The 26,557-nt window shown below is 40.8% G+C and overlaps 1 protein-coding gene across 4 annotated transcripts in view; it reads right to left on the reverse strand.

Moving 5' to 3' along the window:
* ephb2b (eph receptor B2b) overlaps positions 1 to 26,557 on the reverse strand; it is a 124,752-nt gene that overhangs the window by 77,270 nt on the left and 20,925 nt on the right. The gene's annotated exons all lie outside the window — the stretch shown is intronic.

Consider the following 26,557-nt stretch of genomic DNA (forward strand, 5'->3'; position numbering starts at 1 on the left):
GTGTTGCTTTAAGGAACGGACAGATTTCTAGTTTGACTGCTAGTAGTTTCACAACAGGTCAGACACATCCAAACAATGCCATCATCCATATGACTTTGTAGGAAAAACAACAGACTGGAAAAGCAAATCTCCACGGTACAGAGGAGGGGCCGTGGATTAACTAGTGGAAAGAAACACCTCTGGTAATTGGGGTCAAAGACAATGTGCCTCCTGTCTGTCATGAGGTCCTCTGTGGCAAACATTCCACCAGCCTGACCCAACTGTCCGTCATACGCTTCATATTGTCACCTTCTGTCCCTGTGTACCTATGCCCTCATGCCCTCTTTTCCCATCCCCGACATCCTCACGGCTCTGCTATTCTCTTGGAGGGCAGATCTAATGAATTTCTCCTGCTGATTAGGCCTGTTTCAGTCTTCTAGCGCTGAACTGCAGCACATGAAGACAGCTTTCATCAGGTTCGAGGTGTCAGCTGCAACTCCAAAATGCCACAGAGGGATTTAGAAACCCCCCTTTGACAAACACTGCTACTAAGCTTAGCATAAGCCACAGACGGCGACTGTGATACAGATCTGGTGAGCAATTGAATGTGGCTGTGGCTCTTCATTAATTTTGTGATATGAAAGGACTGCATTGATCTTCATAGTGTGGGTTAATTAAAAGTTAATCCTAATGAAAAAATAAAACAGAGCACGTAAAATCATATAGCAAGTAAAAAAAAAATTCGTGAAATGTATTACACAGTGAAAGAAACCAAAAATGGAAGATCTGAGGTTACATCTCATGGGATTTTCTTTAATGCTAACTGCATACTCAGCTCTGTACCAGCATGCAGGATATTTTAGAGACTTCCAGTTGTTTCATAACCCTGGATTTCCTCTGATTTATATTCCAGCGAAAGCCACAGCTTTTAATTAACAGGCTCCACATGCATTGGTTTATTTCAGGGCCTTCTGCTGACTTTCCGTGTCTCACCACTACTCACAAGGCATAATGCTAGATTTCACATCCTATTCAGTTATCACAAAGCCCAAATCGTATAATTAGGCAGATGAGACTGCAATTGAGCAGCTATTGATAACCTTGTGTGTGACTCTGAGCCGAGCAGCCTACATGGGTGTTAGGCAGTGAAATGGTAATTATCCCCCATAATGATAACGATAATTAGTGGAGGAGTAAAGTGAGAATAATGAACCCCCTCTGTGGTGGTTTAGGGAGTGTTGTGGGGGAACAGGGAGCACATTTCCCCAGGAATGTTAACACAGACTGGGTGACACCCAACCCTCTCCCCATCCTCCTTTTTTCTCTTTTTCAGCCGCATATTTCTCCAATTTCTACCTGCTTTCTCTGTCTTTAAATCTCCTCACCACTCGCTCCTTTACTTTGCTCCTTTCTCAATAGCTTCCCCTCCATTGTTTCTCCTTTCTTTCTCTTCCCTTCTCTCACACAGAACCCCATCCTTTTTTTATATTCCTCTCCCTCCCTTCCCCTCTTTTTCACGCTTTGTCTCTCTGCTATCAGCGGTCCCGGATGCTGGACAAGAACTACCTCACCCTGAAAGACTGATCACTTTTCTTCCTCTTGCTGTCTACGCTTCAGTCCTGGCAGCCAAACCGATTCATTACCTCCCGTGGAGCAGAGCGGCACATACCTCACCATTGTCAGCCACCACCTCGTTCACAGTCTGAACCCCCAGCCGTGGCAGAGCATGGCTGCTCAGCGAGACGTTGTTGGCTATTAATCAGGAGGAGGACAAGGTGTAAAGGTGCTCACTTGAATCCAACCTCAGGAACCACTTATTTTTGTTTTTGCTTTTGGGCACTTGTTGTGTTGTGTTGTTTCTTGTCACTTCACCTTTAACTTTTTCAATACTTATTAAATATCATTCCCTAACCTTAACCAAGTGTAATGAGTACCTAAGCAGAACCATTAGAAAAGATTTTATTATGCTTTAGTGACTAACACCACAATGTGTTGCTCAGGAGGCCACGTCCACTGCTCTAAGATCTGATGATAAATTGTGGTCTCTCAGTTTCCTTCTCGCAGTGCTGAGTGTCTTTGCATTTTTGTGTGGCAGTGGAGTGATGCATAAAAGTGTTTTAACTGTTTGAGCTCATGGGAAAATGGCCTCTATGCTGGCGGTCAAAGGCAGCAGCAATACTTCACTGTCTACACAAAGAATGAATTGTTTTTTAATATTAAACATTCATGTTAAGACCATCATATATTTTCTGAAAATTACAGAGCATATCCACAACATTACTGTAAATAATTCAAGAGTGGATGTCTTTTATTCCTTGTTTCTTTTTATAAACTTGATACCATTGACTGTTGAGGGGGCTATGAATATGCAATGAGAACTAGAGGAGTCTAAGAAAAGCCTACTAGGCGAAGAGTGCTTCCTCCAACACTTCCTGAGACTAAGGAGAGAGTTTAGTGCTGATCTGAGAGAGAGCTCTCCAGTGAGAGGCTGTCTGAAGTGACAGGCGGGTGGAGAGGAGGGGGGTGGGGGGCCGTGGTCATACAACAACACTCTTCTTCTCTAAGAGGGGTCAATGCTGCATCTCAGCTTTCTAAAGAAGGCAGCAGCATTTTGAATGAGGGATACAGAGGAGAGCTGTTCACAGAATAGACATTTCAGCTCCAACAACTACAACAAGTAAGAAAATAAACATTTTACACATGCAAATACATACAAAGCCTTCAGACACAAAGTTATCTACACGCTTTTGTATTCAAGAATTATTAAATGAGAGGAATATAGGATTCATTCACTTTCCCTGCACAAGGCACTGTTTACCTGCGGTTATATTATTTATTTTTTCTGCCAGCCTGTTTCTCAACAATTGCGGTTACGGCGGCCACTGACCATTCATACCTTGTCCAAAGGGCACGGAAATCAGGATTTGACAGATGGATGGCCAATTAGTTAGCAGATATAGACAGAATTCTGTCTGTTTGATGGATGGAAACTTTCTATACTGTCATGAATAATCCCACAACTAAACTCAACCTTCCATCTCATTCACCTTTTCCCCAGGCAGGGAAGACAACAAGTGCAGCTTTCCAAACGAGTACATTCATGCTGGTACATGCTCACGTGTAATTATAATGTTTAAAGGCTGACTCCAGATATTTCTCCTTGACTCTTTTTCTCAGCATGAAAAATCCGTTTTGACAATTGCTTTGCAACTTATTGCATCACTATTGAGGAAATACCCTGCATATAAATTACTTTGACATGGTAGTTCAAACCAGAATCAAAGAGAATATGCCAATTTTCAAACAAACTTGCCTATATTTAGAGCCTACAGTTTAATGAGGGTATTTTGAAGAAGCAATTGACCTCCAAAACAGCGTGAAGCAGCTTGGAGGCATGACTCCTTTTTATCTTTCTCACCAGCGGAACTGCAGCCTCTGCTCTCTATGGAACAAATCCCTTAACATTCAATTCAACATTGACACAAACCACATATAGTGCTTTCCACTGCTGTGATAATGTCAGCTATAAGGGCTAAAAAGCAGCTAAACATTCTCCCCATAAACGCCATGCTATGTAAAGTTCAGTTTAACCGCTGCCGAAGGGCGCATGTGCATTTACTTGCATTTCACTGTACACCTGAAACCCTAGCATTTGATGGCAAATGTGGGAAGATTGTGGTATGCAGTGAAGTTGCAGAGTAACATGAGCAAGCTGTTCATTGTGCTAAAAACAGAACCCTATATAGTGAACCCAGCACGGAAATCTGCCCAGATTAAGGGGCAAAGCAATGATATACCCCTGAGGGAGCTAGTGCAAGTGCAGAGACATGATTCATAGCTTTAATGATGGACAGGGCTACTGTATGGCCCGTTGGAAAGAATAACAGTCTGTTTCATTTGAAGGGAAGAAGTGGATGGAGCCCCTGCTTCAGAGCGACTCAGCTCAACTTATCTGTCAGCACAAGCTGGGCCCATTAAGGTACAGTAGAGCTCCCACCACTGTCACATAACAGCATAGTCCTGTGTGTTAAATGAATTCTTAATCCCACATTTACAATGAAACAGGGGCATTGTGGACCATGTGGCACTGGCCCAAAACCTCAGCAGCACAGCTTTTTTCTCTGTTTTCAAGAGTCAAAGACAGACTGGCATGCAGCCCTGGGTATCCGGGCCACTACATGGTGTGTCGCTGGTGAGACATCACCCCGTCAAGGAGATTTATGTGGAGTCAAGGTTATTGTTGGGTCCCGATTCGAGGCAAGTTTGGAATTGGGGTGTTACGAGGAGCGATGAGGTAGGGCTCAAAGTTCAACCCCACCTCATCAAGGCTGCGGAGTGGTGTGTGTTCAAGGCAAGGAAAGATGAGGGAGGAAGCTGGGCAGTTGTTTTTGGCAAAGGACGGTGCAGTCTGAAATATGGTACCACACACACAAACACAAATGCACAGAAAGTAGAGCACTCTCAGAGCACTAACTGTTGACAGAATGATACAGCATGGCGTTCCCAGGGGCCTAAAGCAGGATGTACGACAGTAATCCCTACACAACCGAGCTGTGTTATCAGTCAGTGTAACTTTACTTGTCAGCAAGGCCAAGGGGCAATAGCCAAAAAAAATGTAAGAGAAGTAAAAACTACTACCTGACATATGACTGAAAAACTGTCAAGTTCAATAGGACTGTAACTACCTTTATCTCACAGATTTCTTTTATGTTTCTGATGATGGAATATGGTGTTATTATTGTCCCAAACATACAATAACCAGATACTGTACTGGCGGCAGTCTTCTCCCACCATACACTGCCTTTGTTTATATAGAGCTGCCCACTGGCAGAGCCGGTATTTTATGTTCTAAATACAAATTTAGAGATACCAAATACTACAGATTATTTTTTTTCTCTCACCACATCGTTCTACTAAAATAATACCTACTAGCTCTGCAAAATATAATAATATAATTTAGCCCACAAGCTAACAGGAACAACAATCCATTATTCCATGGAAGGCTGCGTGTTATTTTTCAGTAACTGCCACTGTCTTATCTCACCTTGGATTCCAACACCCCATTGTCTTGCCAATCATCTGAAAGTATAGCTTTTCTTTCCATGCATCAAGATGTGTTTTTTCTATTAAAGGCACCTGTAGGTGTATCATTAGTATAGCCTCTCCATTAAAATGTAGTTAGTTCTGAGTGACACCATATTTCATGGCAGAGAGACATCAATCTAAGCAATAAATTGAGAGTGGGAACAGTCACCTGGCCAATCATAAGCTATGTGAAAGAAACCTGGCTAATAACACAGGCTAGAGGATTTATAAGTACGCTTTCCATATTTCCTCAAATCCCTGACAACCCAGCGAGACCTGTTTAACAGATCAGTACATTTTAAATTCTGCAGTGGAAAATTCTGTAAAAGTGGGTCCCACAATTTTATAAGCAGCAGCTGAGGAGAACACGCGTACGATTCAAAAAAGAGGCCGTACAAGCAACATTCATCTATCCATCCAATCATTTTAAGTGCTGCACGAGCGCTGTGACGATCTTCTGCTGCGGTGGAAATACCTGCAGCAAACTTAGATAGTCATGTACAAATCACTCTTCATCAAACTGACAGCTTTTCAAATACCACTACTAATTGACTTGATGGGAATACTCATTGCAAGCCTCCCACGCCTTGCCTACAAGCCATTAGTTAAAAGTGGATGATTAAAAATGTACACAGCTCATGCAAGAACATGAAGAAATCCTTTATTTCACGGTTGTGTGGTGCCTGGCTTCACAAGAGGGATTTCATTCTCTCTCACCCTCTCTCTCCTATCTTTTTTCATTTTCTTAGCCTCTGTCTCTACCTCTCGGTGGTCCTTGATTAGGCTGTGCAGGTAATAACAGCGACAGGCCCTGCAGGAGCTGTGCGACCATGATACGCTTGTATTAGTCCAAAAGACATGATGTTCCCCCCAGCTTAAAATATACTCAACTGGAAGTATAGGAGCAAAGGGACCCATTCCCCTCCTAATTTGTCCTACATGAAATGATGTCTGTGGTAGTCAAGGGAGCAACTATTTCCATGCCAACAGTTTTGATTGGCAGCTCTGACATATACTGGGTTAGTTGAGAAGGTGGGTGACACCGACTGAAAGATGTGGAGGAGATATGATGCAAGAAAAGATGCTTAGAAGAAAAAGTGGAGTCTGGCAGCACACTAAGAGTTTGAGGTGTGTGTTTGCATGCTTTCGTACGCATGTAAGTGGATGTGAAAGATTGGTACCTCTTTTTATTGTGTTGGCCTGTCCTTGTATTTGGCTGATAAAAGGATTCCCCTCCCTCCACCCTATTTGATATCCTACACTATACTACACCTATAACTTCGTCCTGCTACATAATGTGTGCCAAGTGAAGTCATTAAAGTCTGACAAACAAATCCAGTTTATGACCTATTCTACATCATTTTAAAGAGCCTTTCATCCTCTGAAAGATCCTTTAAAACCTGCTGTAAATTCCTGTGCGGAGGCCCTTTGTCCTTATCATTTGAAGTTTAGTGATATGGTAGAACTGTTGACCTGAGAGAGCTGCAGCTTTGTGGCAGAGCTGCGGTCTTGTCAGAAAATCTGTCCTACAATAAGCAGGGCAGAGACTGTAAAATATCAACGCACTATATGTCCATCAATGACTGTCTTCAAAGTCAGACAGTGACTCCCTATCTGTTCACTCATAGCAACAAAGCCATAAAATGTGAATAAGTAGGACAAAGCCTACTGTCTTAGACAATATCTTCATGCATTTTGAGTCAGTGACTCCCAACTAGGAGAGCAATGTAACCCGATCAAGTATATTTGTCAATGTGGTTTCACTGTTTTCCAAGAAAAAGTTTTAAATATTATAGCTGGGGATATTCTCAACCACAATACCCCTAATACACAGGGATTGTTTTCTTATTAATGGTCTGTTAAACAGTGATTTGTGGATGTAGAAAGATTATACTGAAACATGCAACCCAGATGGTAACAGCCAGCCTTCACAGAAAAATTTATGAAGCCCAATATGTCCCGACAATATTGGTGAACCAATATACCACACAGGTTGGACATTCAGATGGAAAGTAGAAACTAAACAATGTTCTACAGAACCCTGCTGCAATGTCCCACAGCTGTCTGCTTGACTGAGAATATTCACAAAATGGGAATGTGCAAGATAGCTGTTTCCACTTTCCTTATTATGTTAATTACAGGGGAACATTCTCTATCATTATTACTAATTCATCATCTCAGAATAAAAGATAACCGGGAACCCCTGAAAATGAACAATACTCAAAATGAAACAGAAAACATTTTATGTCCTCTTTTATTAAAACAGACTTGTGACCAAATAAGGTTGAGACAGTGAAGCAGTCTTACGAATTCAGCTGTATTAAAAGCTCAACATTTTGTACTTTATTTGAACGCAAATTATACATTTTTGTTGCATTTAATCCCTTTAAAGCTTGAATTTCAGCTGCTCTATTTGAGACATATCAAGTCTGTTCAAAGATTTACCAACGCCCCGCTGCTGAAAATGACAGCTGAAGACAGCGGCATGTGTTTGACAAATGGGTTTTTGCGTGTCATCATATATCAAACAAATCTGTCTTCAAAACAGCATGATTTCTTTTTTTCTGTCAGGTTTGTTTTCTGGGTCAAGTACTGGGGGAGAGGGTAAAAAGATCTTTAGACTTCTTTGTGTTTAATGATAAATGTGACTCATCTAGAGCTGTAAATGTTTCACAAAATCTAAATAAATGAGTAGTCGCTTCTCGTCTGCAAAACTGTGTGTCTTTGTCTGAGGCTAAGTTATGATTACAAGCAATCACAGATACACAGGGATCCCTTGTCGTACTTGTCAAGAAAAGCTGTTCTGAAATGATCAGCTTTCAGGAAATAAAGATGTAATAGAATTTAAAGCAACTAGACTAATGCAGTCCGGAAACACAGTAAAACTTTAAATTAGCTTCAGTTATTCTCACTGAAGTTTGTTGTGTCTGTCTTTTGATAACTGTAATGTATGCTGCTGAATGAACAAAGATGCTGGATGCTAGTTGCTCCATGTATACAGACACTCATTCACATAACCACTCTCATGCTGTCACATGCTGCCTTTTCATACTGTATAAATGTCTAAGCACTGGTGCACCATTATAAAGTGCAGGTATTGTAAATTGTGCGACTGTCTGTGTACACATCCGGCATTACCTAGAATCAAACTTAGTTCTTTAAGATGTATTAATAAACTAGAGTAACTGCCATGGTCCCAAAGATGTTTTCTCAGGAACAGATATAGGAAATAAAGTGTAGTATATCATTTTATATAGGTCCTGGGTATGACATATGGCTGAATATTATCATAAAGTCTATAATTTGCAGCAAGTGAAGCAATTGCTGCTTCTCGTGAATCACTTCTGTCAGCGCTATAGCCTGAAATGAGTACTGTCTTTACTGATAAAATACCAATTTTATCTATCGGTGTGTGTTGTGGCTTCTGACTGCAAAAAAACAGAACTAGTGCAGTGTTATGTCTGGTCAAAACACAGCACACTGGCACTATCTAGGCTCTAAAGCAACATTTCATTGAAGGTTTTTTCCAAATTCTGATGTAAATGTGATGCATGCAAATGTGAAAATATATCCTAAAATACTTTTTTATTTTACTTTCACTTCTAACTACACTGAGATGTCGGTAGATTTGCAATCATAACTCGTCTCGGTAACTGAGATAAAATCAATAGTTGGCATGTCACTATCAAGAATTCCATATGTGCTCAAGCACATCTGCAGCATGTGCTGGCAGCACTACTGCAGAATTTGGCCACTTCTGTTATAACATGAGCAAAGAAAAACACCCATTCTGTTAAATTAAACTGGCAATACATTTGGTCAACAAATAAATCAAATAGAAAACAGGTTACGTAACTGTCATCCCTAAATAATTCAAATTGGCCACTCGACTAAATCGGTCTATAAGCCATTTTTTCCTCTCCATGACTAGTTCTCTGTTCTGTCAGGTACAAACTGCCTATGTGTCATGCAGAGGAATTTGAACACTGTTATTGATGTGCAAGAGCATCACAGGGTCAAACTAGGGGAGTTGATCTCTTGCCAGTCGATGCAGACTGTCTGCCAAGAAAGTCATCAGATCAGAGTTGTTCCTCTGTTTGGGCAGATATCGCAGTTCCACAGCACATACACACACACACACACACACATACACACGCTCATCCATCTCCCAGACCTCCTGCTAGTTAATCAATGGCGTGGTGTACTTAGCCAACATATTTTCTCACTTCTGTTGCTTGATGTTGAATAATACTCAGGACAAGAGGCCTTAAATTATGTATGTGCATTAAAAAGCGATGAGGTAGGTGCGGAAAAGGGACGATGCTGTATGCGGTTGAGCAACTTGCAATAAAATAGTGCTGTTATGGATGATATGGTATTATCATCTGAGGAGAGGGAGGCTAGATGTAAAGGGGTAATAATTTGTATTAATGGGTATCTTTACGTGTGTTTTACAATGCCTGCAGTCATGTAGGAATGGTAAAAGGAGTAATGATTTATTCTCACTTAGTATTACACCATAGACACCGTGTCTGGCATCCCCTTCTCCTAATTTATCTCTTCTTCTCTCATCTCTCCACATCTGCCTCCTCTGTTATGTATCTCCTCTTTCCTCCTTCCCTCCTGCCTTCCTCTTTGCGTCTTTACCCCACAACTCATCCCATATCTGATCCAGCTCATACGTACTGTTTCCTCCTTGCCGCAACTTAGCATCGCTTTATTAAATCAGCGAGATGCCCCGTGTTCAGCTCTCGTCCCCTATACCCCCTGACCCGAGGAGGGAGGGGGGCGAGTGTACCACCTAACAGCCGTGACTGTTTAACTATCACCACCACTGTCTGTCTCCACCCCACTTTTCCTGATGGGACCACACATTTCACGGAAGAGCGCAGCGGAAGGAACACACAGGAGGTAAAGCACATTGGTGGATTCCAGGCCCGTGAGCTCGCTCCTCTCCCACCCTGGCTTTGGAAGAGTTATAGGGGGGTCACGACCCCCTGGAGATCTATAAAGCCAAGAACGGGAGGCAGTGGAAGGCAGTGCTTCGGCCATATGCCTGCCTGCCTGCCTGCCTGCACTGCTGGGACCATTACTGCATCCAATCACACAGACACACAGCAACAACAGGCCTCAGCATAACCCAAATATCACTTACAGTACAGGCACCCCTAAAGCCCCTGCAATCAACATCCTCTTAATCACCGACTGCACGGCACAATGGAAATTGTGTTGGCCAACCATTAAGGCACCTTTAGGACCCTCTGTTAGTCAAACTAACATACACTGGGAGATATTGGATACCAGTGGAGCACAAACAGAGAGCTAATGGTTTCATGGTGGTCAGCTGTGAATGAGTGGGTGAGACAGAAACTGAGAGAGAACAGGGAAAGAAAAAGGGAAGGAGTGAGAAAAGATTGAGGAGATTTAAGCTAAGCAGGACAGCACTGCCTTACATTCTTTGTTTATGTGAGGTAAAAAAAAAAAAGAAAAAAAACCCCACCAGACTCATTTCCATGACCTGTGTCTGTCCTCATAGCGTTACAATTTGTATCTTTCATCTCACATCAGGGCCAGCAAGAGCAAATTAAACTGTTTAGTGTACTTTTAAAGAAATTTAAAGTCATCAGGTACAAAATTAGGTCATCTACCGTTTCATAAAAGCGATGAATTACTGAACTCAAAACAAGAACACAATGATACATTTTATGAATCGTTTTGAGTTATAATAATTAACTTGAGTCCTTGTTTAACGAAATCGTAACACCTTTACAAGCAGACTCATCAATATTTTATAGATATGGCGCTCTGAGGAAATACTGCACACTGAGTCTTTGAGAATTTGTCTCCTTATGTATGCTAGCACTCACACACATGAATCGATATTTCCGATGGGGGATTGTTTGGGGTCAAGAGCTTCACAGATGGTAATGGGGGGGTTCAATGTGTTGCTCAAGGGTACTTTGGCAAAGATTAAAGCTGGATTTATGTTTCCATGTTAAGGAATTACATTGTACATACAGCAGCTACATGCATAGGCTCCAAAACTTCACCCTGTAGCTGACATTTGCCAAATTAAACAATGGAACTACACATCAGGGCTATGGTGGTGACGAAGATACCACAAGAAATGTGATTGGTCAGAATGGGTTGCTTGTGTTTTTTCTGATGCCATTAGAGATTGTTCAAAGAAAATTCAACATAAAGTAAATTCAAAACCTTCTCCTTTTCAGTAACATACATTTAGCAAAGCCATATCCACTGCAAAGCTTCTTCTCACTGCTACCCTCGCTCTCTATCTTACTATTAATGAAACGAGGCAGATCTTTCTCAGTGGCACTCGTACATCACAAAGTAAATGTAAAAACAGTTACTGTGGGTATAATGCACCATACAGCCTCACCACGAATGATACTAGTGGTGGTCATATCTCCAGGAGAAATGTGACACTGAGCTACAACATCAAAACCTACACCTTAGGTGTCTACAACTCCCGTTAACAAGCATAAATCTGGCTCAAGTGGGAAAAATGTATTTTCACATTTTAACATTCACATTCTGTCTATTCTGTCAATTTGTAATAGGCACTGGGAAGACAGTGAAAGAGGAGTACAATGAGAACAGAGCCTGTCTAGCCTTGTAATCATCAAAATCTAACAGTACACACCGAATGTGGCTCTGCAACATCAAATGTTAGAAGAAAACATCCTCCAAGGCTTTTAAAACATGCATTCCCCCTATTAGGATGCTGTCCTGTGTTGTAGAGGCGCAACAAGGTGCCTTAGTCTATCTGTCATGTGGCATTATGTCTGGAACAGGAAGGTGTAGACCAGACTTAGCCTTTCACCCATAAACTCAGATAAATGTTTGCCTTACAACCTTCAAGGTAAACAAACAGTGTCTGGCTCAAGTTAAGTCCAGAGATGTTTTGTGGGTCTTTTGTGGAATGCAAAGTCCTTCTTTGCTCTACAACATTGAGCTCTCCGTCTGTTTGTTTTGTAGCCATTACAGCCACTTAGCCAGACAGAGCACTTTGTTTCCCTTATCTCCTCAACAGCCAAAACGCATAAGTGTTTTCAGCGTCTGTTCAACCTTGGGTTTAACTCCTATCACTGTGTTTACTCATGACACAGATCAAAGACAGATTGCTTTTGAGAGAGCAGTCGTAAAGAGGGACAGCGTAGTTCTCAAAGGAAAAAAAAGGCATATTTCAGCACCAGAGGCCACCTCTGACAGGTGAACACATGAGAAAGACATCCAAACAGAGCTAGTGGAGAGTAATAGCAGCAGATAGTGGTGCCCAGGAGAGGGAAGAGGGGAGAGAATATTTGTCCATTTGAGTGATTTGCCTGGTGTGGCTCAAAGTCAGGACTCAGAAAGCCAAAGCCTTGTCAACATACCAGAGCAACGGCTTGTTGCTATGGTAACTGGGTGCTGAGGTGTGATGGGCAGCATGGCATTAACAGTAAGGAATGACTCCATTCCCCCTAGTCAAGATAACGCTGTCCTGACTGAGCATGAGGGGAGTCATAACGGAAGATGGTTATCAGAGGAGATAAACCTGTTGAGGGACATGGTTACAGACAGCGTTGTCTCACCCGCCAGGTATTCAAGGCTCCCTAACACCACAGAAAACTTTGATTACCTTTCTAAACAATGCCATCTGGGCTGCGTTGCAGTGAGCAGCAATAGCTAAATCCAAGGTTGTTCCACCTGGTTTAGTTTAGTTTAGTTAAACCTAAAACCAAATCTCATTGTGCAGGTCAAAACAAACAAACAAAAAAGAAATCCTGACACTGGCTCTTCTCTATTCCACAAGCATAGTTTCCTAAACCTCATCTGAAGTTTTGCCAGCAATAAATTGCATCTGAAAGCACCTTACTTCATCTGTTTAGCCAATAGTTATTCCATAGCAGCTTTATTCCAAAACAATCTTGTTCTTAGGATATAACCACACATTAGGCCTCATATGAGAGGGGATTTCTGCAAAGCCTATCTTTTTCCATGACACTGACAGTTAAAAGGGAATGTGCAGAAAATCACACAGTGTCACGCAAGAAAAACAGTTATGTTTTACAGCGAAATACTATATGTGGAAGCATGTTTAAAAGGCTTTTACAGGGTGTCAATATCTACTGTACATGCAGTAGAACATGTGTTCATGTGTGTACTGTATGTGCTCACGTGTACAGTAAAGGGGTTTAATGGTAGCAATATTTTTTTCCTATTGATGGCGAAGTCATGACCCGCCCTGCCCTGATATTCTTACCCTAACCCTAACCAGTCTCACTCTTCATGCCTAAACCTAACCAACCAAACCAACAAAGGCAACGAGTGGTAGCCGATCAGATGCAGAGTAGGGCATGTCATGACTTCACCATCCTAAGAAAAAAAAAGGTGTAAAGGTAGGTGTATTCAACCCGAATTATCACAGTACAGACTTTACGGTTTGGTGCATGCAATCATACAAAGACTACGCTCCATGACCCAAACCATTACTGTCCAAATAGTTTAATAATCCACTTAGTCCGACGTGCAGAACAATTAGTCTAGAGCGCAAGTTCCACCGGGAACATTTTGGTAGACCACCACTTGGCTGTAGCATGCTCATGGGTGTATGCAGGAAGTCCCTTGAGATTGAGATCTATTTTCCAAGGGAGACCTGGCCAAGACAGCGCACCAGTTACAGTTTAAGTAGAAATAAAATACAACATAGGGAATAAAAACATCAGAAAAGCAAGGAAGAGAGTAAATCCAGCTTAAATAAGGCAGTTGCAATTCTGACTTTTGACATGGCTTTAAACTTTTCCATATGTTATATATATATATTATTATATATGACACCATTAGATGATTAATACTGAAGCATCAGTGTGTACGCAGCATTTTACTGTTGTAGCTGCTGGAGGTGGAGCTAGTTTCAACTACTTTATATACAGTTAGACCATAAATCAGCATAAAACAGTTGTCAGCAGGTGTACTGACTCCTTGCAAGAAAGAGAGAGGTTGTTTTCTTTTTCCACTGCAGCACAACTAGACTGTTTCAGTAATAGTTTCCACTGCAGTACAACTAAACTATTTCAGTAATAGTTTTGGCTAATGAGCCATTGTTGGATGTTTACATTTTTCAAAATCAAAGAACAAAATGTTATTTCTACCTTTCTTTTTTTCCCCTGCTGTACCGCGCCGTGACCCCAAAACCGGGGTACATACTGAACCATGAATTTTGTTTACTGTTACAGCCCTAGTACGGTATGTTTTTGATGGTTTGTTACACAGCTTCCAGGGTAGGGAACATCAGGATTAGTTCACGAGAACCTCGATAATGAAAAGAGCAACCACTCATTGAAAATGTTGCATAACTTCATTAAGAGTCTATGAAGACATGATTTGGGGACCAAGAAGGGATCTTGAATCGAGTCTTCAATGCCGTATGTGTTTTTGTGTATGAAAGGAGGGAGTATGCACCCAAGTCTCCTCACTTTTAACGTTTTTAATGGGATCCAGAAAAGCCTCGTTATAGAAACAGTTCAACAGGTGGAAAACACAAGGACAGACACAAAAGTCCTGAAATCCAATAGAACGAGTGAAGATGTGGGAACCGAGAGGAGCAGATAGATAGATAAATAAATAGATAGATACAGTGAGGGATTAAGACAGCTGAAGCACAGAGGAGCTGATTCACAGGCGTGGTGAATGGTTGGCATGCTAATCAAGCCTGTATGTGGTTGCAGGCAGAGTGAGAAGCGGGTGTATGAGGGGGCTTCACAGGCAGTCATTTGCCAGCATTCAGCTCCCATCAATATCAGGACCGATTAATGAGGGGCTAGTGGGGAGCAGAGAGAGGGCAGAGAGGACTGGGGGGGCAACGGCCAGGTGTCGGAGGAGGCACAGAATGGGAATAAAGAGGGCGTGAGCAGTGATCCGCGAGGAATTCCAGCCGAGCGGCAACAAGAGGGGGGTGGTGGGGGGGGGGGGTGGGCTAGTCATGCACTGCAAAAAATGCCCATTAAAAAGCTGCACTTGGTTCTATTTTTCTTTTCCTTTTTTGAACACTAAAAAGTATCAATCAGTCCGAATCAAAAGACAAAAGTTGGGATACAAAAGTGTATCCCAAACCTCTAATTAAGACAACAAAGATTTGACTCACTCGGATAAAAAAATTTTGTTATGTAAACAAAAATAGTCACTTTTTAACAGTGGTGAGTGAGCAGTAGCTTGGTAAAAATGATCACAGACTAGCTGAGTTGGTAAAAGTATCACACTATGACATCATGTTACATGATACCTGGGAATTTAAGTTCTAATTTTGGAGGACCGTGAAACTGTGAAGTTGCCTGGTGCAGCTTTAAAAAGTCAATCAACCACGCATACTTTCACATTTTTGTGGATCATTGTTACCTACTATTTTAACTCACTGCTGAGTGTAAAAAAATAAAGATTTTTTTTACTTATTTCTTATGTTCCTTTGTATTTTTTTTTTTTAGCAATTTAATCAAGAAAATTTCATTTCTGAATAAGTTTTGATGTGCATAGAAAACTGGTGAAAACTCTGGCACAGTCTGTATTGGAATACGTGACTTTTTATGTTTTGGGAGTTATGCAGCATGGGGGAAAGAAAGGCATGAGGAAAATAAAAGAAAGGGAAGTGAGGCTTGTTGTGCATGTGTGTGTCTGTGTGGGGCCTTTTAATGTTTTTGGACAGAGGTTTAAAGGCTAAAATCATGTTTTGACCTTGAATAGTGCTCCTCCTCCAAAGGAAAAGGTCCCAGTGTGGATGACAAAGGGTCGTGTTCTTTTAGGCATCTGTGCTCCCCAAGTTGTGTTTTATTGACTGTCGTGCCTGTTGTGCATGTGGGTGGCCATGCGTGTATGTGCTCACAAAGAGTTATGGCCGGAGTGTGTATGTGTATACATATAGGTGTATGCATGAGTGAGTGTGCATGCATCTATGTGTTAACTACAAGCTGTGTGAGTGTGTGTGTTCCTGTGTGTATATATGTTGGCACAACAGTAAGGCATTAAGCGCAGAGTGGTTTAGCATGTGTGTGTGAGAGAGCGAGAGAGAACTGTGGGCCCAGGGGAGCAGGGATTTTGGGGGGACCACAAGGGGGGGTCGGGGGGGGGGGGGGCTGCCTCCACACCCCCCTTCATTCATGACTCGCCAGGTCATGTGACAACTGGTTCTCACAGGGGCACTGGGCAGTCGGAAACAAGAGGGCAGCGTGTTAGGGCCGCATGCCTGTTTCATTGTTTGTGCAGGGTGCCTCATTGCTGAATGCAGACGAATCAATCCTGAAACATCAGCATCAACCCACAAGCACAAACTGGACTGGATGAGGCAGGACAGAGGCAGCACTGTGCCGGCTCGTCTCTGGGAACTGACTCAACAGCAGTGGAGAGTATTTCCTCCTCATTTATCTGTCTGTATGCCTCCTCTGTCTCTGGCTCTTCATTTGTCTGTTTCTGTTTTCTGCTTCTCATGACTTAGAAAGAAAGGAAAGTATGTCTGCCTCTTTCATTCTTTGTCTTGCTAAATAGTTCTCCATTTGCTCTGTGTAAGTTGTAAATCCAACGACGACCAAAGGTATTACATGTAAAAATGCCGAATGGGGGTGTAGGAATACTAAGTGCTAATTTGATATCCTCCGGTTACATCTCTGGTCTGACGCCCAGCAGTTGCATACCTTCCATGACCAAGTGCCAGAAAGCAAGAGAGAAGTATATCATGGTATACAACACTACCAGGGGTAGCATAAAAACTGTGTGATATGTGTTATTAAAGGTAAATGTTAACCAAGCAAAGTGACTGAGAAAACTTTGTGATTTAAAAGCCACCAGCCAGGATAGCGGGGGGGGGGAGACTAGCAAGCCTCAGAGCTTGCTAGTCGACTGGAATCGGTGGATCAATGCCTGGCTCTACAGGGTAATGAGGTGACAGTTGTTAAGGAATAATGTCACTCATTTTGTCTCAAAGCCACACAGTCATCATGGATCCAAGCTAGACATGTATCGATAGCAAGGCCACATCTCTGACTAAATTGGCTTACTGAATGAAGCATGTACTCTGTGGCTTTTACTAGATTTCACAAGCCACAGAATAATTTGAAACCTTTGCTCTGAGACACATTCATCTAGCCAAACCAATGATAGAAAAGTTTCATATTTTCACAAGCTAAAGATATCACAGATCGGTCCAGATAGCCTAACACTGGGTCCCAATTTCCCCCTATAGTTAAGGGGTTGCATTGGTGGTTATCACAAGGTCAGCTTCAACCATCAGCTAAATTAAACTAAATAAATAGGGGGATTCTGGCACAACTCCTTTGGAAATAAATGCCACCGCAGCTGTGAGAAAACCGCAAGACACAAAGGTCGCCTTGATTTCCAGACAGCTCAGTGATTCCCAAGGGTGGGGACTGGGCCTGGCGAGGACAGTGTTGGGATGGGGTGGGGGTGGAGGGAGGGACTGTGTGCGTCTCTGACAAGTCTTCTGTGGCACCGGGTGCCTCTCTCTCCCTGGTGACCTGAGAGAGTGTTAGGGCCTTCGCTGAATAACCAGCCCCATCCGCCGCATTCAGACGAAGGCTAAAAGGTTAATTGAACCTCTGTGCTGCGCCTTCCTCTGTGTAATTTACTGTGATTAATGCATGGAGGTTACTGTCAGACTCATTTACTAATTGTCCAAAGCAGTACATAATTAACCACATCTGCAAAAATGTGTCTGGAACTGTACGGGCTCGGCAGAACACTAGGGCTGTGTCCGCACAACTATGTGCCTCTTAGTCAGAATACAACGATTTCAAAACATCAGCTCTCTTGTTATACTATCAGTCTAACTGAAAAGAGACTGCATGCCTTGCAATTACTGATGGACTCTTCTGGAAAATCAGCCTCAGTTAAATCTGATTTTGCTTGTTTAATTCGTTCATACCGCTTTATTTTGAATTTTTGAAGACGGAGGACAAAGGTTCTTTTCTACCAATAAGAATCAGGGTTGCTCATTGTGAAGAAAACTTCAGAGAATTAACGCCTCATCACTCCAAGAACCCCTCGCAAAAAGTTTCTACCTGAAACTACTGACTGGTCCGACATGCGAAACTTTACATGAAGAGAAGAACTGAAGTCAAAGAGATCACAGTGTACTCCCTTGTAATGTGTTCCTGACTAACAATGTGGTATCCAGGGTAAACTTTTCAAGCTTTCTTTTTTTTTTTTTTTCCCTGTCAGCCTCAGCCTGTCTGGCACTGTTCCCTGTGTCAATTATTTCTGGGGATCCTTTTTGCCAGACTGACAGACAGCTCTTGTATGCAAAGCATTCAGCTCTCTAAAGTGAGAGCGCCATGTAGGTAGCTAAAGCTCTGCTTGTGTTATCTTTGTTTTGCAATAGTGTCAGTTATTTAAATGTTTGAAAAGTTACAGGCACATTTTTTGATTTGCTTTCCTTCAGATAGCTGCAAATAAATACCAGAAATTACAAATATAATGTCATAGTCTATAAGCCTCAGCTCTTGAGGGGCTTAAAATTTAATGGAGCCTTCTTTTTTGATGATATGGATGGGCAAATTCCCCTGACGACGTGCTGCCACAGCTTATCTCTGGGAGTGAGTGTGTGCGTGCATTAATTTCCCTGTGTATTCTCTCTGTTGGGGTGTGTGCCTGCATACGTTGAGCACATTCTGCCAGCCCAGTGCTGTGACCTTATGTCCCTGTGTGTGTGACTGTGTGTGTACTCAGCACGCAGGGTGCCTGGCCTATTCTCTCGCTCTCTCTTGATAATGGGTGTATATACATTTTAATCTTGGATTACTTGGCCAACTCAGAGGAGGGCTTTCTGTCAGCCTGGCGCATGTAGACAGCCATTACAATACCCCGGAGCTGAGTAAGAAAATCACTACTGTATGCTTTCTCCCATTTTGTTGCTGCTAACTTAAAGCGAGCTCAAGTACAAGGCCATCAAGACAGAACCGAGACCAATCTGGCGAATGTAGCAGATTTATTTTATCCTTCCTGTGCACAAAAGGATACGGAAAATAACAATTTCAGCCTAAATCAAAGTTGCGTATTTGCATTGTGAAGGACAATGACGGTTCTCGTCCCCTCAAACACCGTCCAAATTTCTGGTGAGTATAAAAAGTGACAATGATTACATTTACATCAATTAAAGGACCACTTTCGCCCTTGGGCTTTCATAAGATTTCCAATGTCATGTTTAAACAACAGTCTCCATATTTTCTAAGGGCATCGTTTAGAACTAATTACAGCAAAGTCAAACTTGCCTGCCATTAATTGTTATTTATGAGGGGGGAATTAATTTTCAGAAACTTGTAGGGTTACTTTGAAATGTACGCTGACCTTGGCAACAGGACACAACACAGTAATGCATTCACACCTTTGGCACATTTTATGCAAACAAACGGCAAACTGAATATTTGATCAGGTTTTTCCTCACCAAGGTTATCCGGTTGGAGGTTTTCCCTGTAGCTCTGATTGTGTATTCTCTGTTCCTATCACAAGACCACTACTGAATCTACACTATTGTATAGCAAAAGGTATCATATAAGACTTTAAATGGTCAATAACCTGTCTTAACACATAAGCTGCTAATATACAGCCTGGTGAGTGGAAGTGCAACTGTGGTCAGCTCCTAAGGGAGCGCAGAGGGGAGATGAGGGATTGTGGGTTGTAATTAATTTACTGCTAGATTACACTGGATAATGTCCGTATCATTACAAAATTAGGTTGATAGTGGTCTTGGTGTAGACAGAGTGGGGCATGTGTCAATCAATACACACAAGAATGCGCGTTTGTGTGTTTGTATGTTTGTAGGGGTTTTTTTTCTGGCCCTTGAGACATGCCTAAGTGGGAAATGGTGTTTAATTATACACAAACAGATGTACACATGGGCAAACAGCCTGCATAACTCACTGAAACAAAACAGCTTCAACATGACGCTGTAGACCAACTGTTTGTCTTGAGCGCATGCAAGCCTTTGGTCTAAAATGAGATATCTAGAATCAGGAGACGCCACTTAAAACACCCACTTGCATCGAAATAGAGCTCATTAAGGTGTCGTTTTCTAAGTCGTGACAAAAAATTATAGCGCCTCGCCCAAATATTATCATTTTTTTATCAATTATTTACCCTTTGTAACCTGAAATGCCAGACAATTACATTAGTGTTTGCATTATACACAGAGAATAGAGTTTCTGAACATGGTAGCCATCTTGGATAAAATAAATATGGTTAAAGATCTCCTAAAAACACACAAAATGTCTATAACTTCTCCAACAACTGGAGCAGTGTAACTTGAGTCACACTTAGCCTCTATTTGGCTCAATGTATCCCAAACACGTGTAGTTTTGCTAAAATATTGCTAGGTAAACCACTTCAGGATATCCTCTCGTGCATGGGAGGATTTCACAAAGAAGACCTTCTCCTCTTCTTCTTTACATTTTAGACGGTTTGATGATTTGAAGTTGGCCGCTGCACTACATTGAACCAAGCATCTTGGGAATTATTTTCTCTATTCAAAATGTATTTGTTTTGATTTCTAAAAGTTTATGATGGAGCAGGAAAGAGTAACCAAACTCTCTATTATTATGGCAGTTTTAAGAATTTCTTCTTTATTAAGGTTCAGTGAAGCAGAAATGTGCTAAAAAGGATTCTTCCTCCATGAAAATTTGCACACTGCTTGGTCCGCAACATCATAGCCGGTCCCTGCTCTTCTTACAAGCACAAAAAGTTTTCAAGAGGAGCCTCCGGAAAACTTGAAAGCATCCCTGCATTCTGTTCTTTCTCTCACTCTTTCCCTGTCTTTTGATTTGCACTCGCACAAAGGCAGTCAAAATGCAAAAATGCTTGACCATTCCACAGGCGTTCTCCCTCTGCATAAACTTCTCGGTTGCCCCTTTGTCCGATTAATACCTTCATGTCTTTCAGAATCGCCTCCCCCAGCCCCAACCCCACATCACCGTCCCAGACAAGCCTTAGTCCTCATTATACACGGCTTCCACTCTAGTTCCCAAGATTAGGCAAATGAGCTCCCAAGCGCAGTCTATAGACAGCAACTCGGACCCTACTCCCTTTTCAAAATCAATCCTGACATTCACCAAAAACTAAGACGCGCTTAATAAGTACTATTTTACTTTTTTTATATAACCTAAAATTGTAGTCTGACTTGATTTGAGCCACAATCATGACAAGTGGCCATTAAAATATCATTCTTTTTCTTTTTCGTTTTTTTTTTTTTTTTCAGTTTTAACATGATTCATTCAGAATGAGCATTCCCATTAATAACAATGGCACATTCTTGAGCAGTAGGGCAAATCCCTTCACAGAGGACAAAATGAAGGCTCTTGAACAAAACACATCTCATGCAACGCAAACATAATTCAGCGTCAATTGAATCACTTCCTGTCATTTCAAAAGCTGCTTGCGGTAATTCGTTATTGCTCACTTATTCTTTGATGGATTCTAGCACTTACTGTATGTGAAAAAAAACAGTAGTTTTCGAAAAGATTGCAGAGAGACAGGAAATGCTTTTCACTGTTGATGTATTAGGAATTCCATGCTAAGAAGTAGACTGTACTTAAAGTCCAGCTACGCTCAAAAATGTGTTTTTGTTTTGTTGAGTTTGACACTAGAAGGCTGTTTTTACTTGGATCTGCTGAAGGGAGGAAGTTTCTTTGTGCTCGCCTTAAATCTCAGTTTAGGACGTGTACCTACAAGTATGTTTTGTGACATCATGATTAATTCTGAGTCAATGATGGTACAGTATCAACTTCAACAAGTATGAGGTGGAAACTTGAAGCCTCCAGTGCTCATACTTTTCAGTGAAGTACAGGGCTGCAACTAACGATTATTTTCATTATCACTTATCTGGCTTATCTGGCAATTATTTTCAGTCATTTGGTCTATAAAATGTCAGAGAACGGTAAAAATGTCAGTCTACAACCCAAATATATTTAGGTTATTATAATATCATAATATTATAAGACTAAAGAAGCCAGAAAATATTCACATTTGGGAATTTGGAAGCAAAGAATTTGAACATTTATCTTGAAGAAAAATGACTCAAAATGATTGCCAATAGAGTTGGTGATGAATTTTCTGTCAATCAACTAATTGACTGATAGTTGCAACTCTAGTGAAGTAGAAGATATCTTGTGTCCAGCAGTTAAATTTTAAATTAAAAATATTTGCATATTCATAAAGTCTGGATTTTTCAAAGAGGGAGAAGTAGAAGATGTTGAGAAGATTTTTTTTTTCTTTTTTTTTTGAGAAGATTATTATTCAAGTAAGTATTTTTTAACATATCTTAAAACATGCCTGGAGGGAATATTTAAAGTAAGTATAGTTCATGCATAAAAATGTCTGAAACATCAGACAAACAAAATCCCACTGGGTCATATCATAAAGGGCAACTTGGATCCAATTTTAGCAGCACTTTTTCAAGGGCTTTTTTCCCTGTCACTATTTCTATGTGTACCTGCATGGATCCATGCAAATGTGGGGGGGGGGGGGGGTTTATAGGCAACTGTTATATTTTTTTATGACATATAAATAGAAATAAATTCAAACGAGATGATGCCAGCAGCAGTCAAAAGGAAAAAGATATGATATGATTGGCCACAATGCAAATTGCAAGTTCATTTACCTCGGTGTAGGTTGTAAGCATTCCATTTCCAACTTACTTCCTGAGCACAATAAATATGTTTGCTGGGAAAGTCCAATCTTTTCCTTATCAGATAATGAAATCTCATATTCAAGGGTCTCGTATCCCAGCTTGGACCATATCCCAGCTACGCGTATTTTCCATCTAACAAATACACAACACAGTTACGGGAACACACAATATAATATTGAGCATCAGAGTGATGTGAAGCTGATTATAGCTTTCCAACTGCTAGAGCTCTCTGGGTCATCCAGCAGTCTTAACCTCCTTCCACCTTTCATTCCCTCCGGCCATGAAAAGAAGGACTAGTCAGCTGATAGAGGGTTAAAGGTCAGGACCCACAGCATTGTTAGTCACCGGGGGTGGGAATATGGGGGTATTTCCTAATGATTTGATTTTAGAGCCAAAAAAATTAGTTGATTAATCTATTAACTGATGAACAGAAAATTAATCAGAAACTGTTTTGATGATCAATTAATCATTTAAGTAATTCCCGAACAAAAAATTGTCTTTCCTGCTTTTCAAATGTTACAATTTGCTGTGTTTCCTTTCCTTAAAAAATAGTCAAATTAATTTTTTGGTGTTTTGGACTATCATTTAGACAAAAAAAGCAATTTGAAGGCATTTTTCACTGTTTTTAGATGTTTTATACACCAAGCAATTTATCTTTTAATCAAGAAAATAATCAGCAAATTGATATAAAATAAAAATAATTGTTAGTTGCAGCACTATTTAATTAAGACATGTCTCAATCAAAATCAACTCAATAAGCTGCTACCACTTTTTTATGCAAGTTTTGTTGAACAAAAAGTTTCTATTTGTCGGCTGTATTATATATTATTGTATTATTATATATATATTATTATATATCAAGTAAAGGAACTGCATACTCCCATGCTAAATCATTTTATGTTAGCCTGCAATAACACTGCAATAACAGCCTAAAAATAATGTGCCAAAAAGCAGCATATTTTATTAGTCATTTCAAGCTTCTTCTCTGGGAGATTAAATCTGAAATCTCAAATGCATCCAGAACACTTGCCTTCATTAAAGATTGAATTGTATGAATCCAGTTTTCCTCCTCCATAGCAAAACAGTTAACACGTACACTTGAATTAAACATATGTTTGGAGCCCATGTCCGTCTTTTTTGTTCTGTTGTTGTAGTTCAGAGAGGAGAAATCATGTTATTAATGTACAAGAATTTACTTTTTGAATTTGTGAATCTATTCAGAATCGAAGATTGATGTCAATGCTATACTGTACGTCATGTATAGAGGGCCTCTGAGTAGTCCTGAATTTGATAAAACTCTCTCCATCTTCTTGGCATTAACCTCGACGTGCATTCCTTCTGCTTCTCCAACACATGAGAAGGACCACAGAGAAAATTGTTGTTAACCCAGACAGTACTCACTCCTTGACACTTGCTCCCAATTTATTCTGCTTGTGTGAGCTAATCTGCAAAAAAAAAAAAGCAGGAGGGGGACTCACTGTCTAATAACTTCATGAACACCACGACTTTCCTTGAATTCACAAGGCGTGCATGAAGGAGAGATGGAACAGAGGCTTGAGGAAGTAAGGAAGGGATGTATGTAAGCTGTCTAATAAATCCCTAGCTCTAGCTGCATTTGTTTGGTTTATATTTGTCTGGTTCCATCCTTGCAGACTAAGACATGACATATAGTTGGCAGGTAAAACTTTACTTAAATCCGCTTCACTACTGCTTAATGCAGGAAGATGTTGCAGCCTTTCCAAGCTTGGAGAGAAGTGTGAATCCTAAGCAGGCAGCCAAGATAATAACAATTCATCATACATAACAATTGGTCCGATCTAAGCTGGAAGACCGCCAAAACAGCACTTTCAAGAGAGAAAAGACACCTTTGCCTTTTAAAGAAGCCGTAAATCCCATTGATCGGAGTTAAATGCTTTCATTCTGTGGATACTGGCTATTACACCAAGCATCGTGTAAAAGGGGGGAGAGATCATTCAGAGATAGCAATGTACTCAACTAATGTTCGTTTTAGATGTAGTCAATATTAGACTAAATGTGTAGAACAGTACTGCAGGTCAGAGGTTTTAGAAATCTCTGGAGACATGACTATGCATATTTTCAATAAGCAACAACAATCTAGTAGTAAAAACTAAGTCCAATCCATCATGACCTTTGTTCTCTCTGGTCACACACACTTAACATTTAACATAGGACAAACACAAATCCTAACATGCATTGTACACTTTGTATCATCTTTACAGTAAGAGAAAGCCCAATTTATAGTGGCTAGCTAATGCCAACATGTGGCAACATCAGCACAAGCCTTCTCCTAACAACTGCTACCCTCCGTATTTTCAAATGGGTAAAGACCGGAAGAAAAGAACAAAGAGAGAGACAGAGCAAGGTTCTTTGATTAGAGGGAAACCGTATTTCTTGGCTTTAGCACTTAGGCTATTTTTAGCATCTGCTCATTGCTGGGTTCCACCACAGTTTAACCCGGAAAATTGCTTTTGGGAAACTTTGACACCAAAGCACAGATAAGTGATGATTTCAATGACACTACTGACAGAAACATGCCTCGACAGTCAGTGACAGGGATCTGTGGTACCATACGAAAGCTCCAAGCACACCAACCGTGTCTGAGAGAAGACCTAACTAGCCACTAGCATCAAATGTTTAACTAGAATTACGTTAATAGTTAAAGAGCTGTAAATGTGCAGGAAGTGTTATTGTAATGCAGGTGCCAAGACATACAATCAACTCCACTGTTGGTCTAAGGACGGAGTAAACTGACAAGATGGTATAGACAGACCCAAGCGATAAATGTCAGTACTATAGCTACAAGGCCATGATTCCTCACCAGCCTAACTTTAGAAACACTACCGATAGTTCCTATATTACCTACAGGAGAAAGAAATATTAACAAATACATAACAATACATGAATAAAGTGTACAAAATTATCCTGATGTAGGCTACTTCTCTTGTTCCTCAATTTTTGAACATGCTACTTCTCCAATGTGCTTGTAGCCTTAGCCTTTTCTCAGAAATCTGACCTGTGTATCAAGTGTGCCATTAAGCCAAATCAGCTGCATAATGCTCTGAATGATACCTTCTTATTTATTGGTTTGCCTGTACATTTGTTTAACAATCAGACTTGAGTGGGGTCAGGGCTCCGCTTTCCACCGGTCTCTTTTAGTGTCTGTGTTTATCTCAGTATAAAGACACAAAATGAAATCAAGGACTTTGGATTTACTATCCTCTGAAACCAAGTGGAATGAGTAATTATTCCATAAAAGCACGATTGGCCTCAGTTGCCAAATGGATAACACATTAATCCACATTCATTTTGCAATCAGTTATTTTATTGCTCAAGAGAAGGAGTGATTTAGAAGAACTGCGATGAGATACATTCAACAGTGCGACAGTGTTTGCAGTAGCAGCGTCACAGATATTCAATGGACTCCTCTTTCTAACCACACCCTGAAGTAGATGCAGTGTGGGTTGAAACTAGTCGGCGTTCTCCCTTTGGTGATATTTTTTAACTTTGATAAGGCATAAAGGCATTTTAACTAGGCCTACATCCTTGGCTCAGTGCAAGTGTGCCTGAAGTAAACCCAGAGGAAACCCCTTTATCTACAGTCATCCTTTATAACCATGAACACCCAGTATTTCTTATTGTTACAGATATTCACTTATATATCATAATTAATTAATTATATTTTCAATGCCAATGTAAAATGGTTACAGTATATTTGTTACACAGTGAGATCCTTGCATGTATGGTCATGTAAAACTGATTTTGTAGAAGTACTGTACAGAGTGACAA

Source organism: Thunnus thynnus, chromosome 4 (assembly GCF_963924715.1).
Source record: "Thunnus thynnus chromosome 4, fThuThy2.1, whole genome shotgun sequence".
In the NCBI taxonomy this organism is placed as follows: domain Eukaryota; kingdom Metazoa; phylum Chordata; class Actinopteri; order Scombriformes; family Scombridae; genus Thunnus; species Thunnus thynnus.